This window comes from Sminthopsis crassicaudata, chromosome 1 (genome assembly GCF_048593235.1).
Source record: "Sminthopsis crassicaudata isolate SCR6 chromosome 1, ASM4859323v1, whole genome shotgun sequence".
NCBI classification, from domain to species: domain Eukaryota; kingdom Metazoa; phylum Chordata; class Mammalia; order Dasyuromorphia; family Dasyuridae; genus Sminthopsis; species Sminthopsis crassicaudata.
In genome coordinates, this window is record NC_133617.1 from 199,323,110 (window position 1) to 199,338,060 (window position 14,951).

At 36.0% G+C, this 14,951-nt stretch overlaps 1 protein-coding gene across 2 annotated transcripts in view; it reads right to left on the minus strand.

Moving 5' to 3' along the window:
* Positions 1–12,933, minus strand: part of CNDP2 (carnosine dipeptidase 2) — a 36,683-nt gene extending 23,750 nt beyond the window's left edge. The window contains exon 1 of one of the 2 annotated variants that reach the window (XM_074273882.1): positions 12,865–12,933. The gene's annotated coding sequence lies outside the window, so the exon portion shown is untranslated. The remainder of the gene's footprint in view (positions 1–12,864) is intronic. The other variant, XM_074273889.1, reaches the window with a different exon arrangement.
* Between the last annotated feature and the right edge of the window lie 2,018 nt (positions 12,934–14,951).

Below are 14,951 nucleotides of genomic sequence, written 5' to 3' on the forward strand. Positions count from 1 at the left end.
AATTGCAACATCAGAAAGAAAAGTTTTCCTTCCAGCAATACTACAGAAGCTTTAGGAAAGTGAAAGTAAGATTAGCTAACCTTTATGATTACTGATTTTTAGAATACATGCTCTCTTAGGGAGGGAGAAGAGAAGGGAAGAAGGGAGAAAAATGTGGAACTCAAAATCTTATAAAAATGAGTGATAAAAACTATTTTTACATGCATCTGGAAAAAATAATACTATTAAGTGGAAAAGAATAACTGATTTTTTTCTCCTGAAAAGAAAATGTGCCACATATACTCAGTGCTTTTATCATTAGATAAAAGATAGGTATGAGATTTAAAGATAATGGGAATTGAAATTTTTAAAATTAATAAATCTTTATTTTCCTTCTCAGGTTTTTTTTTTAAACCTTCTTTCTAAATCCTATCTTTCTTGAGCAGTAAAATAACTGTATAAATATGTATACATATATTGTATTTAACTTGTATTGGACTACCTGCCATCTAGAGGAGGGGGTGGGAGGAAGGAGGGGAAAAGTTGGAACAGAAGGTTTTGCAAGGGTAAGTGTTGAAAAACTATCCATGCATATATTTTGTTAAAAAAAAAAAAAAAAAAAAAGCTATATTTTTTAAAAATTAATAAATCATGAGAAAACTCACTCTTCAAATGCAGGGGAATTCCTTTTCTTCAAGTCAGTCTTTCACTACACCTAGCACTAAGAAGTTAGGTGACTTACAAAAAACCACCCTTTGTGTCAGAAGTTTCCTAAGTTGAAACTAGCTCTCTCTATTCACACTCTCACTATTTTAGAGATAATGGTTAAAATGGAAAATTAAAGCACTGCAAAACTTATTAACTCACTTGCTGACTTATTATTGACTTTGCCTTCATTCCTCTTTATATGTGATATCCTTTTCTTTTAAAAGAAAATAAAAACCTAGCTTATGTTGAAATGACAATGCAAAAGAACTATCTTACTAGATTCTTTTAGCAGGATATATTTGTCTTAAGGGGGAAAAAAGCAAAACTTCAAGGACAATTAACCCTATGAACTTTAGACCAAATGCATGCATGTGACTCTTACTATACAGGCAGCAATGTAAAATATTTTACTCAAGTCAAGATTTAATTGGAAATAAGAAAAAAACATTTCCAATATAGGGAGCAGCTGTTCACTCAGGTCCTCTGGGAGAACAATCTTTTTGATTGAAGGCTTCTCATGCAAGATACTGTGATCAAACTGCCCAGATGTTAGAAATGCCCAAACAAGAAAGAAAACCTATTACCCTTAATAAACACTACTAGATTAAAAACAAACAAACAAACAACTGCTTCTGGCGTTAGGACTTTTGAAACTATAACTTCCTCTTCTCTAACTAACTCCGACTTGTTTCATTTGGGGAATTTAGATTTTTCTGCTGAAATCTGCAGTCTAGCTGAGGAACAGCTCTGACATATTGAGCAAATGAACTCTGAAGTGACATTAAGTACTCTAAAACTGCAGCTGCTCTATGTGAGGATCCACTAAATCAGTCATGTTCTGAAGTGGGATGCCAAATTAATACCTGTGCATTGACATATTGTGGTTAAATGACATTCTTCATACTTCGGGATTACAAAGTGATTTATAAAGAGAGAGATGACTTTCTCTGCCTCTAAAATGGATAGTGGCAGTTGTTTAAACACACTAGGAGAGTTACCACAACTATAGAAATTCTTAAAAGTAACTAGATGTCGCAGTTGGGATTTTCAGTGATTAGGAAACAAAATTACTCAGTTTCCAATATTCTCCCTTCCCCTCTTCAAACTCTCTTCATAGATGATGGAATGTTTAAAGTAACCCCAGTTAATATAAACCTGCTTTGAGAGGCTTATAGCACCTTTGAACCTGAAAATTATGTAACCTTTATCTAAATAAGCAAGATACTTTGCTCTATCATAAATAGTATCTTCATTACTCATAAAAATATTAAATATTACAAACATGGCAGTTTACAAATGTAAACTTGGCAATTTACAAAGATCTCCACTCAAAAGCTGGTTGGATGACTACTTGTCCAAAATGCTTCAAAGTATTAGAGTTGGTACAGACCAGAGGTGTCAAACGTGGCCAACCTAAGAACAACCAGAAACCAGACTAAAATATACTGGGAAATATTTACAAAACAAATAGAAAATATATAGTGCTAATTTGTGGTTTCCTAAGTTAAGTTATAGCCTTCAGGGATCTTGTTTTATTTGAATTTGATATCACTGCTCAAGGAAATATGAAAAATTCCTTTCTACTGAGATTCTGTGATTTTTACATAGTTTTCTTATTTAATCCTCACAAATTATCTTATAAAACAGGGGAAAAGACAGTTTTAGTTCCTATTTTAGAGATTAAGAAAATTACAGTTAAATAGATTAATGTGACTAGGCCCAAGTTCATGCAGTAATCAAATGTCAGAACCTAAATCAAAACACATGTTACTTAGGCAAGAACTTCCTATTTGATAAAAATTGTTGAGAAAACTAAAAAGCAATCTGACAAAAATTAGGTTTGCTTCAACATTTTGCAGCATATTTCATAATACATTCAAAATGGGTATGTGATTTCAATCTTAAAAATCATGCTGTTATGATAAATGTGGGAATATGTTTAGAAAAATTGCACTTGTTTAACCTATATTGGATTATTTGCTGTCTAGGGGAGAGGGAAGGAAGAAAATTTGGAATACAAGTTTTTGCTAGGGTGAATGTTGAAAATGATCTTTGCATGTATTTTGAAAAATAAAAAGCTATGATTATAAAAAAAAAAAAGAAAATCATGCTGTGAGTAGGTATAATAAAGGCTTTTAAGATTACACGGGGTTGTTCTTGAGTGCGCTACCGGTTATTAAACTATAGATTCAAGAGATTGTGGCCAGAGACCTTAGAAGGCCTCAGAGGAGGCGAGCCGGGTAGAGTTCACACTGCAGAGGACAGTGGTCAAAGGTACTCTGGTGGGTCTAGGACAGACTAGTAATTGTAACTGCCAGGAGAGCACGCTACATCATGCTATTAAAAATAAAAAAGCAAATTACATAACTCTTCCAAGCTATGAGTAGGCAATGAACTCTTAACCAAACAAGGGATAGAGGCAAAATACAAGAGATTTTTTTAAAAGGTAAATTTGTTTACATGAAACTGAAAAGTTTCTGTGCAAAATTAATACATCTAGGATTTAAGAGAAAATGGTAGAATAAGGAAAAATCTTTTACCAAAATTCTTAGATAAGAACTTGGGATTCAAGATACACAAACACTTAAGATATGTATGTATGTATGTATGCATGCATGTATATATACATTCAAAATCAACTTTCCAACAGATAAGTGATCAAAAGGTATGAACAATTAACAACCACTAGCAATAATGTTTCAAATCACTGATACAAGAAATGCAAATCAAAACAACTTTACAGAGGTTTTACCTCACATCCTACAAATTATCAAAGATGACAATGAATTACCAATGTTGGAGGGATTACAGGAAGATATATACATTGGTGCTTAGTTTGTAGAACTACGGTGAATCAGTAAAAAACATTTTGGAAAGCAATTTGTAATTAAGTAAATAAAATGATTAAAATGTCCCTATCTGTTGATGCAGATTCCATTACTAGGTTTTTACTCCCAAAAGGGCAAAGAGGAAAGCTCCAAATACACCAAAACACTTATAGTAATATTTTTTGTAATGCCAAAGAATTGGAAACAAAATAGAGGCTCACCGATTTGTGAATGGCAAAACAATGGAATAGTATGTGAATATAATGGAATATTATGTTTTAAGAAATGATGAATATAACAAATACTGAACATAGACAGATCTATATGAACTGATGTAGGATGAAGTAAGCCAAGTCAAGGTGGGGGGGAATATATATATAAGCAATGATCACAAATATGTAAACTGAAAGAACCAAAAAAAAGGAGAAAAAATTCCAAATGAATGATACCAATATACAAACATGACTTTAAAGAACATAGGAAAAAAAATATTTCCACCCTTTATATGGTGGAAGGTCCAGAAATATAGCATGTTGCATATATTTTCAGGTTTGTGGGGTTTTTTTGTTTTTTGTTTTTTGTCATTAAAATTCTTTGTTATAGGGTTACACTTTCTAGGAGGGAGAATGGGATGAATATTGGAATCTAGGGTAAAGTTTAAAAAAGACATTAATAAAATGTATTTTTTAAAATAGAAAGTCAAAACAATTCTTGACATTTCACCTTACACTGTGCAAACTAGCAAAAATGACAATAGATGGGACTAAGTCAATATTGGAGGGATTGTTAGGAAAAAAGGAATTTTTAAAGTTCCATTACTTCTCTGACAGGAGGCGAGTGGCATCTGTCTTCTTCATTGTTTTAGATTTGTAGCTTTATCTGTACATTGATCAAAGTTCTAAAATCATCAAAGTTTAAAGTCCCTATGTTATCACTGTATTAACTGTTATGGTTTTGCCTGCTTCACTCTGAGTCAGTTCATTTTAAAGGTTCTAATTTCCTCCGAAATTGTCCATTCCATCACTTCTTATGGAACAATTATTTCATCACATTAGTATACCAATTTGTTTAGGCATTCTAAGAGGACAGCACCGACTTATTTTCAAATTTGTGTCTTCGCCAATAAAAGTTATACATACAGAGTCTTTTCCACTCTTTGATTGCTTTGAAGATATAAGCCAAATAATGGTATCACTGGGTCAAAGGATAGGGAATCCAATAATCACTTTTCTGAACAGTTCACAGATCCAATCAGTCATTAGTATATTTTCCTATAGTTCCTTGTTAAAAAAAAAAAAAAAAAAAAATATATATATATATATATATATATATATATATATATATAAAATTGTGAAAAGTAAAAAAAAAAAAAAAAATCAGTAATTATTTTCAAATCAAGTCAACTCAAAGCTGATTTATCTGACTCATAAGAGAGGCATTTTATAAGTATACACAAAATTGAACTACTTTGTAAGATATGTGGCTTTTAGCTATTTTATTTAGGTTACAATGCCCAAGTCTGACACTGACATCTATTGATATTAAAGGACTCAGAGAAAGAATACAAGATAAGATCTGGATGGCTCATTATCTGATTTCAATGCAGAGTGGCCACATTAAATAGATCAGAATCACTAAAATATTACAGGAATTTTTTCTAGTTCATCACAGGCCAGTCTTTTGAGCCAAATACTTGAATATATGCAGAATGATTGACCAAAAACGTACCCTAGAGCAAGACAACAAACATACATTGATATCTCTACAGATAACAGAGGAAACTTATCCAAGTTAGGCAACTTGTAGAAAACAACAAATGATTGATTGTCATTTAAAGTGGGCTTTTTTACGTTCTGCCTATCCCTCAGCAGAGCACTCAGATGAGGATTACTCTTTTATTCAGTTATGTACCAAATCCTTTAGTTAGCCATCACTTTTATATGCCTTAATCAAAATGTGGTATCGAAGTAACCTGAGTTTTAAAAATCTATGCCAGGAAAGCATAAGCTCTAACAGATCCTATGAAGCTTTTGAGCCTTTTGATGGATGGTTCCCAAAGACAAGTCTAACTAAATTTGGAGAGGCTCCTGACCAAACTGTCTGGAGGTAATAAAATTTTAGCTATAGCAACTCTTGAAGATCTATTAAACAATAATAGCTAGTTTTTATTTGGTGTTTATTAGGTACCAGGCACTGTATTAAGCACTTTGCAAATATTATTTTATCCTCACAAGTATTCTGTAAGGTAGATGCTATTATCATCTCCATTTTACAGTTGAGGAAAGTGAAGCAAACAGAGGTTAAGTGACTTGCCTACAGTAACAAAGCTAGTGTCTGAGTTCAAATTTGAACTCAGATCTTCCTGACTCCAGGCTGTACTATCTAATGCACTGTACCATCTAATAATAAAGGGACTATAACCTGTATAGGTAGCAAAACGTTCATACCAACAAAAACTCATGTATTTAAATAAAGAAATGAAGGACTTCAAAATTTATGAAAATTCCACTTTGATATCAATTCTAAATGGACTACAAAATAACTCCTGGAAATCTCAGCATATCATTTGGAGATAAAGGCATTAATGTCATTTCTCACTGACAGGTAAAGTTAAAGTAGGAAAACAGGGTCTTTTTGTTGGGCTAGGTTATGTTAAACAGAATAATGGTGGCTTTTAGATGTAGCCAACACTCCCAGGCAAAACTGGAAAACAAAATAATGGACACTATTTGGATAATTTGGATACCAGAAAATCAGAATACAATAGATTTTACTGAGAAAAGATAAAGATCAGTTAAGTTAAAATTTTCTGTTCTGCTAAGAAACTTTTCCTTCGTGTGAGCTGAGAAATATTTTAAAAGTTCTGGAGATACCTAAAACATGATGTTAATGTGATTCTGCTGTGATTAAGCACTAAGACCAAGTGGAATCTAGATGTTCACTTTTGGAGAGGAGCTTTAATAAGTTCTAGCTAGACATTAGATTTGGCTTGTCTTTGTAAGGGCTACTTAGAAACTCAAACTCTACCATGGAAAAGGCTTTGTGGCCTCAGAACACTAGTTTTAGAGAAACTATTTAGGTATGTGCTATTTAACTCCAATTCCAGCTGTGCCTCCTGCTGTTTGGTCTTGGTTTTACCATCTGGGCAAAAATAAATTTAGTGAATCATTTTGCTACATATCATGGAGATCTCTATAAGCAGGTATGCAAGAAAGAGGAAACTACTTCAGAATGAAAGAAACTAATCATGAAAAAAACTCAGTGGTAAATTATATAAAGCCTCTTAAAATGCTCTAATTAAACAGTGTTACAAAAAGGGGAAGGCGTATATGAAATTCATGGGTGAGAGAGATCAAAAGTACCAAAATATAGGGCAAATTTGAAAAATGCAATGTATTAATTCTCAATGTGTAAACTCCTTACAACTTCTCCATAATTTTAGTTTTAATAGGATTTTCTGGGCACTGAGAAGTTAAACTGTGTTCACTGTGTCAGAGGGTAAACTTGAACCCAGGCCTGACTCCAAGGCAGGCTCTCCATTCATTATTTCCACATGGTTTTTCAAGTATAAAGTGCATATATGTAAGAGAACACAGGAAAGAAGGACATTAGTTCTGGTAGCACAGTACAATATTACGCTTACTGCCTGTGATATTTAGTAGCTATCAAAACCTAAGCAAATCACTTAATCTCTCCGCACTTCAGTTTCCTCATATGTAAAACGAGGATAATAATAGCAACTTCTTTATAGTTATTATGAAGATCAAATGAGAAAATACACATACCACTCTGCAAATCTTAAACTCTAGGCACAAGGAAGGGAACTATGTTCTTCAGCAACTTCCCACATGGTCAAGAATGATCAAATAAAGCAAGGAATCTAAGAACTCTTAAGAAAACTGAAAATGTCAGCAGCTACACAAAAACTGAAAAATCTCTCATCAGTATGGTGTGAGTACCTATTTCATTATTATTAGTGATTATTATAAATGCAGTTCCTTTATGTGCATATGTCCCTCTAAGTCTATGATGTTAATTTTTAAATTATTCTTCACTAAAAAGCTACATGGTCTTTGAATGCTCTAAGGGGTGTTGTAAGAAATTTTCCGGTGGGTGATGGGAGGAAGGAGGGCTTGATGGAGATGGAACAAAAGTCAAAGAAAGGAACTTGACTTGAGATCAAGTGACCAGAAAAATGCCATCTAGGGCTCTTGAATGAATGGATGCAGAGGATGGTGTAACTCTGATAGATCAAGGTCAAATATATATGGATAATGAAATATCAATCATCCTCATTCTTTATGATTGATAAAAACCAGATTTCCCTTATTGATGCTCTTGGCTCCTCCAGCTATTATCCTCTACTTCCATTCTCTTTAACTGCTAAAATGCTCATCCTCATTCTTGTGGGTTCGATGAAGTTGGGACAAGACTTAGCAGGAAGAAAAGAATCACAAAAGGATTGCTATTTTAAGTGCTTTATAATACAATGGAAATGACCTTTCCTAATAAAAATTTACCCAGTGAAGTACATTCTATAAAAGCTAAAGAATAGAATGATAATTTGTCTTATGTTTGTATCCAAAGTAAAGATCATTTTATAATTTGAGGTGTATGAAAATGTCACCCAGGGCTCATTCCCATTTCAATGGAAATAAGAAATAAAAAGTAGAATAGACAGGAACAGACCAGAGCAGACAGGTGACTATGAACCTTATAGGATCAATCCCTTCTATCTCTTATACTAGATTATAATTTCCAGAATCCTAAAGACTGTTTTTGTTCTTCTATCTCTTTATGCCAATTCTTGGCACATTGCCCTTTTTAATCCAAGCAAATGTTTCCTGCTGAAGACACACAATACTACACTATTACATTTTCTAATTAGAAAAGCAAAGAATACTGCTGAGCCACTGAATTATTGTATTTTTCCTTTATACACCAAATTAGAAATAACAGGCATCTGAATAGACTGGGGTTGAAAGGTCATTCTACCTGAGAAAAATAGCATTGTAGATTCTGTTACAAAAATCCCATTACAACAAATTCAGTTCAATATCTGAAACGCAATATATTAAGTACCGACTATATGCACAGTACAGCCAATAGTTTTATTTTAAGTAGTGCCATCACAAATTCAGACCTTTGGGTAATTTCTTTTTTTTAAAAAATGGTTATCACTCCCCACTTGATCAATTTACATTTAGTTTCATCTCAGAACAAGACTAACTTTTCAAATAAATGATTTAAAATGGTAAAGATTATTGGAAGTCATCTTTTTATCAAAGCAATCAGCTTCTTATCTAAAGTAAGAGCTAAAAATTTGAACTTTTCATTAGTTGTCCTCATTAAAGTTCTATTTTGGAAAAACTATCTTATATTGAAAAAGATTAAACAGCAGGATGATTTCAGAAAGGCCTGGAGAAATTTACATGAATTAATGCTAAGTAAAATGAGCAGAATCGGGAGACCGTTGCACATGGCAACAGCAAGATTATATAATGATCAATTCTGATGGATATGGTTGTTTTCCACGAGATGATTCAGGTCAGTTTCAAAGGTCTTGTGATAAAGAGAGCCATCTGCACCCACAGAGAGGGCTGTGGGAACTGGGTGTTGATCACAACTCTTTTTTGTTATTTGCTTGCATTTTGTTTTTTCTCATTTTTTTCCCTTTTTGATATGATCTTTCTTGAAAGTATGATAATTGTGGGAATATGCATAGAAGAATCGCACATGTTTAACATATATTATATTATTTGTTTTCTAGGGGAAAGGGTGGAGAGGAGGGAAAAAATTTGGAGCACAAGTTTTTGCAAGGGTGAATGTTGAAAATTATCTATGCATATGTTTTAAAAATAACAAACTTTAATAAAAAAATTAAATATCTAATTTATCAACTTCTCCAACTTTCAAATGACCTAGACTACAATTATCCATGCACGCAGAAAATAATTAGTGCCTGGCTAAACAGAATTTGCCTGCAATAGAACCTTTTAATCTGAATTCTTGCCTGACAAATCAACAGCAATTTATTCCACTTTGAACCAGTCTTAAATACACCTTCCCATCTAATCTTTCCTCAGAGGAGACTTTAGACATTCTAAACAGATTTCTTTGGCTATTATCTTTTCACTAGCACTAGGTACATTTGCTAGCTTGCATTTCTCAAATTTCTAAGTCATCATTTCTCCTTTAGTAAAACCAGATTCAAAAGCATTTAAAATATGAAACACTATTTACTTTGGAACTTTAAGGAAGCTAAATTCTGACAACCCACTAGCTTCCTTCCTTTGCTAGACACATTTAATTTTTTTTTTTTTTAGATTAAGGTTTTTAAATGAAAAGAGATTGATAAAAAAACAAGATTCCCTTATTAATGTTCTTGGTTCATCCAGCTATTATCCTATACTTCCATTCTCCTTAACTGCTAAAATTCTGCAAAGAGTTGTCTACACAATCATATTAGAAAAAGTATTTGAAAATGAAGGGATAGAGAATCTTGGATAGAGAAACTTTGAGGGTGAAACTGAAAAAAAAAAAGCTTAATATTTTTATAAGCTGAAACACACTTAATTGCAAACATTAAGGAAGTATAAGCTTTTCATATATATTAATGCTTAGTGATGTTTCTAAGAAATTGGTTCTAGTAAAGAACTGGAAAAATTTTAATGATCTTGGGGGTATGACTTTTCTTTTCCACCTTTCATATTCACTTACCAAGACCTGTTGATTGCTTCTAAATATAATCTCCATCAAGTGGATATCTTCAACAAAGAGAAGATCTAATTCTGTTCCAATTGATCAATGATGGACAGAATCAGCTACACCCAGAGAAGGAACACTGGGAAATGAGTGTAAACTGTTTGCATTTTTGTTTTTCTTCCCAGGTTATTTTTACCTTTTGAATCCAATTCGTCCTGTGCAACAAGAAATTCTGTTCTGCACACACATATATTGTATCTAGGATATACTATAACATATTTAACTTGTATGAGAATTCCTGCCATCTAGGGGAGGGGGTGGAGGGAAGGAGGGGAAAATTTGGAACAGAAGTGAGTGCAAGGGATAATGTAAAAATTACCCATGCATATATTCTGTCAAAAAAAAAAAAAGTTATAATTATAAAATTAATAAAATAAAAAAGATAAAATGAGATATTTGCAAAATACTTAGCATAGTGTCTGACACATAATAAATGCTATGCAAATAAAAAAAATGTAATCTCCATCAAAATCACATTACTTGTAAAAAAGGATTAGTAAGCACCATCCCATAGATGATGCTCTCTAAAAACTGTCTTTGCAGACTTAGTAATTTAATGTAACCAATTATCTTCCTTCAACTATACATATGCTTGGTTCAAAATAATATCTGAAGCTAACTTGGTTAAATAAGCAAAAAATATTCATCTGTGAAATAGAAAGATCACTGTATTCCCTGGGTTGATTACTAGTTTGTTAGTGTAAATCTCACTCAATTTAGAAATCCAATTTGTTCTTTTATAGATAGATTTAGACAGAGTGGGTAAGTAGGTAGATAGATAGATAAAAATATAGCTCCCTTCAAAGCTCAGTTTAGGTGCTAACTCCTACATTCATTAATAAATATTCATTAAGTGCCTACCATATGCCAGGCACTGTACTGAACACTGAGGAAATAAAGACAAGGTACAGTCCCTGTCTCAGACCTTTCCTGGTCTTCCCCCTCAAAAAATTAGTTTGCATATCATTTTCATATACACATATATAAGTGAGTGTATATTTCCCCTAAGAGAATGTTCTTGAGGATGGGCACAATTTCACTTTTTTCTTTGTACTCCCAGTATCAATCAAAGTGACTGATTTACAGAAAACAGGCACTTAAATACTCATGGACTGATGCCTTTTATAAGGGGATTTTAGATTATTTTCAAACCCCCTTCAAGCTCTTAAATCTATGATTTTTTTTCCTCTTTAACAAGTTAACCTGGACCTCTCCTATAAGCAATTAAAAAGCATTTAGTAATGTACCAGTAACTGTGCTAGCTGCTGGGGACCCAAAGGCCAAAGTTAAATAAATAGTAATTGCCATCAGGAGTTTACGTACGACCTCACCAGGGGATACCTGCGTCTGTATGTACAGAAAGCACACAAAATAGATACAAGGAACACATTTTACCTATGAGACAGCCCCAGAGCTGAGTTTTAAAGAAATTTGAGGATTCTAAAAGCTGGAGTTTCAGTAGAAGGGCGCGTGGGGAAGGAACACATGCAGTACAAAAAGATGGAAATAAAGCGATGAAGGACCGTTATGAGACAGGTCAGTTTGGCTTAGCGCTGTATGTATAAATAAAGAGGAACACTATTTAACATAGCTGTAAAGATGGGTTATGAATCTGTTTACCCCCATCGTTACATTGTAAAGATAGTACAAATAAAATTCTTATTTCAAAAACAAAAGTATTTTAGACCCGCCTGGTCCTTATATTAAGGGGCGGGTGAAGCAGGGGAATTGGATATATTAGGGAAACTTCAAGGTGTGGTTAAGCTGAAAGCGATTTCTCAGTCCCTAAATATTTACAGAGTAGCAAGTTTATAGTTGGCCGTTTCCCATCACAGTCTACACGCCATTTACTTCACTCAGTTACTACAAGTTTCATTGCCCACACCATTAAATTAAATTTCACTGGAAGATGTTTGCGTGTGTGTGTGTGTGTGTGTGTGTGTTTTAACTTAGATGAACTAACAAGGAAACTTGGGACCCCAGGTGCCTTCCTCAGGTGGGAAAGTGGGAAAAGATTCTGAGGTCTTAGCGCCAGCACCGTGTGTCCCACAGAACACACTGAATTAAAGGGGTGGGTGGGAGGTGGAAACGTCGGAGACGGGTGACATCGGAGTGCTTCTCCCACGATACAAAGGCTGTCAGAACCACCTGTCGGGCCAGGGGGATCCCAGCCTAGCTGAGGGCTCCGGGGTCACAGAGGGTGCGAGCCGTGGGGTCCTCGCGAGGCAGAGCATGAGGAAGTTTAAGCAGGGAAAGCTCAAACGAGGGAAGGGTTTGGGGCGGAGGTCACGGAGGCCGGTCCACGGCCTTTTGCCCCACCCCCGCCCCAACCTCTCCCAGGCTTCCGGAGCTACACCTTCCGCCCTCGGACTCCCTAGGACCGGGGAAGGAGACTCCGGCTCCACTCTGCCCAGATCTCGCAGGGGCCCCGGGGTCCTCCGGACGGAGGGCCAGGGGACTGCGGAGAGGGGTTCCCCGGCATCGCGGCAGACTCCTCCCCCCGCGCCCAGGGGCAGGACCCAGCCCCACACGCTGTCCAGGTCCGCAAGCCCTAGGCGGATCCCCCAGCGATGCGTCGGCTTACCTCTACACGCCGCCGCGGCTTCTGTATCACGTGTCCTTTTTCTCTCTTTCTTTTGTCCCCTCCCTCTTGCCCGCCCTTTTCCCACCCGTTTCGCCAACCTCAGTACGCCTTCTTACTGATTGACAACTACCTCGGCCACGGGGGGTGGGGTGGGGGCGGGGGTAAATGGATGGGAACGGGGGAATTTGGCGTTCCAAATCCCTCTGAGTTTGCTCTTTTGCCCATGCTTCTCCCAGCCCGAGGAGGAAGGATGGTGGCCTGGAGAGGACCCGCGGCTGGAATTCCCTTACGAACCGCTGGGACGGAATCCCCCCTCCTCCTTTCTCTTCCGGGAAATGTATGGCTGTGCTATTCTCCAATCGCTCTGGGACACTTAAGCGATCACTCAGTATCCTGCAAGCTATTTGCTGGAGGTGCAGCGGTCTCGGTTTGCGCAGCATTCGCTATCTGGAACTTATTCGTCATGCAGGCTTTTCATTAGTAAAAACACACTTTTCACAGTAAAAACACAGTTTCTTGTTATTCAATCGTGTGTGACTCTTAGGTGATGACTCTTCTGGTATTTCCTTGGCGAAGACATCGGCGCGGTTTGCCATGTCCTTCTCCGGCTCATTGTACTAAGGAAACGGAAACAAACTGTGTAAGTGGTTGCCCAGTCAAGGCTAGAAAGAAGGTTGAGTTGGAATTTGCACTCGGTCTTCTTCACCTCACTTATTAGACGCCTTACCTGCAAGGGTCTGTGCTAGCCCAATCCTATGGTTTCAGCTCTTTAAAAGTATTCCACTTGAAGTTTATTCTGTAGATTAAAAAGGGAAATATTGGGTATTTGGGGTCAGACCAAGCACTAAAAGTGGTTCTAGCGACTCAGGATTTAGCATTGGTGGGGGATCCCTCAATTTCCAATTCTTTGCCACCACAAAAAGAGCAACTATTGCATTTTAAAAGAGCCACATTCCACTTGAAGCAGGTTGTGGTCCCTTTAAGAAACTATTTCCTTTTGATCTGGGATGCCTTTCAGATTCTTCCTGGGCATTTCCTCCCTAGACAAGTTATCTTTCCAGGACGCCAGAGCCTTGATTGAATTAGAAATCCTGGTCCAAAAAAAATCCAAAACATCCAAAATTCCAATAGGAGATCAGGACTGTCCCCGGCCCCTGCCCACCCCCCACCCCCAAGCTGGTCTGACCTGCTCGGGCTGTCCCAGCCCCCAATAAGACCCAATATAACAGCTTCCTTCAGCGGAGGTCTTTTGCAGATGGATCTAGATAGCTCACTCAGCTGTCAGGACCCTTCTGTCCACTGAGAACTGCATTCTCTCATGCAAAACTCCATTTTCCAATAGATCTGCCACTATAGAAGTCAGGATCCTGACAAACTGATTTTTATCCGACAATAAACTTTCATTTTGCAACTAATAATTTGAGAATGAGTGAATTCTTTCACTCCTAAAACCTGCGGCCGATTTCAAGGGGATTCCTAACAACTCTTTTATTGTCACTAACCTCTAGACCATCAGGAATTGAGACCACTCAAACCCCAACATATTCACATTCAAATTTATAATTTTATTTGTGAATTTCTCTCCATCTTATTTGGACTATTTTCTTTCTCAGACTCTTATGTTTACTCTATTTCCTGTTACACTAGTCTTTTCCCCTCACACTCACCTTCCCACCCCACACTTCATCCACTCCTCCAAGAATCCTCCCACCTCTAGTCTCAATCCATACTCACTTTCTTTTTCTTTTTTTTCTTTTTAATTTTTTTTATTAGTTTTATAATTATAATTTTTTGACATTACATATGCATGGGTAATTTTTTTTTTTACAGCATTATCCCTTGTACTCACTTCCTTTCCGAATTTTCCCCTCCTTCCCATTACTCCTCCCCTAGATGACAGGCAATCCCATACATGTTACATGTATTACAATATATCCTAGATACAATATATGTGTGTAAAACCGTGTTTCTTGTTGCACTGTAAGAATTGGATTCAGAAAGTAAAAGTAACCTGGGTTGAAAGACAATAGAATCCATACTCACTTTCAAAAGTCCCTCATCACCTCTTCCTACCTTCCCCAAACCTA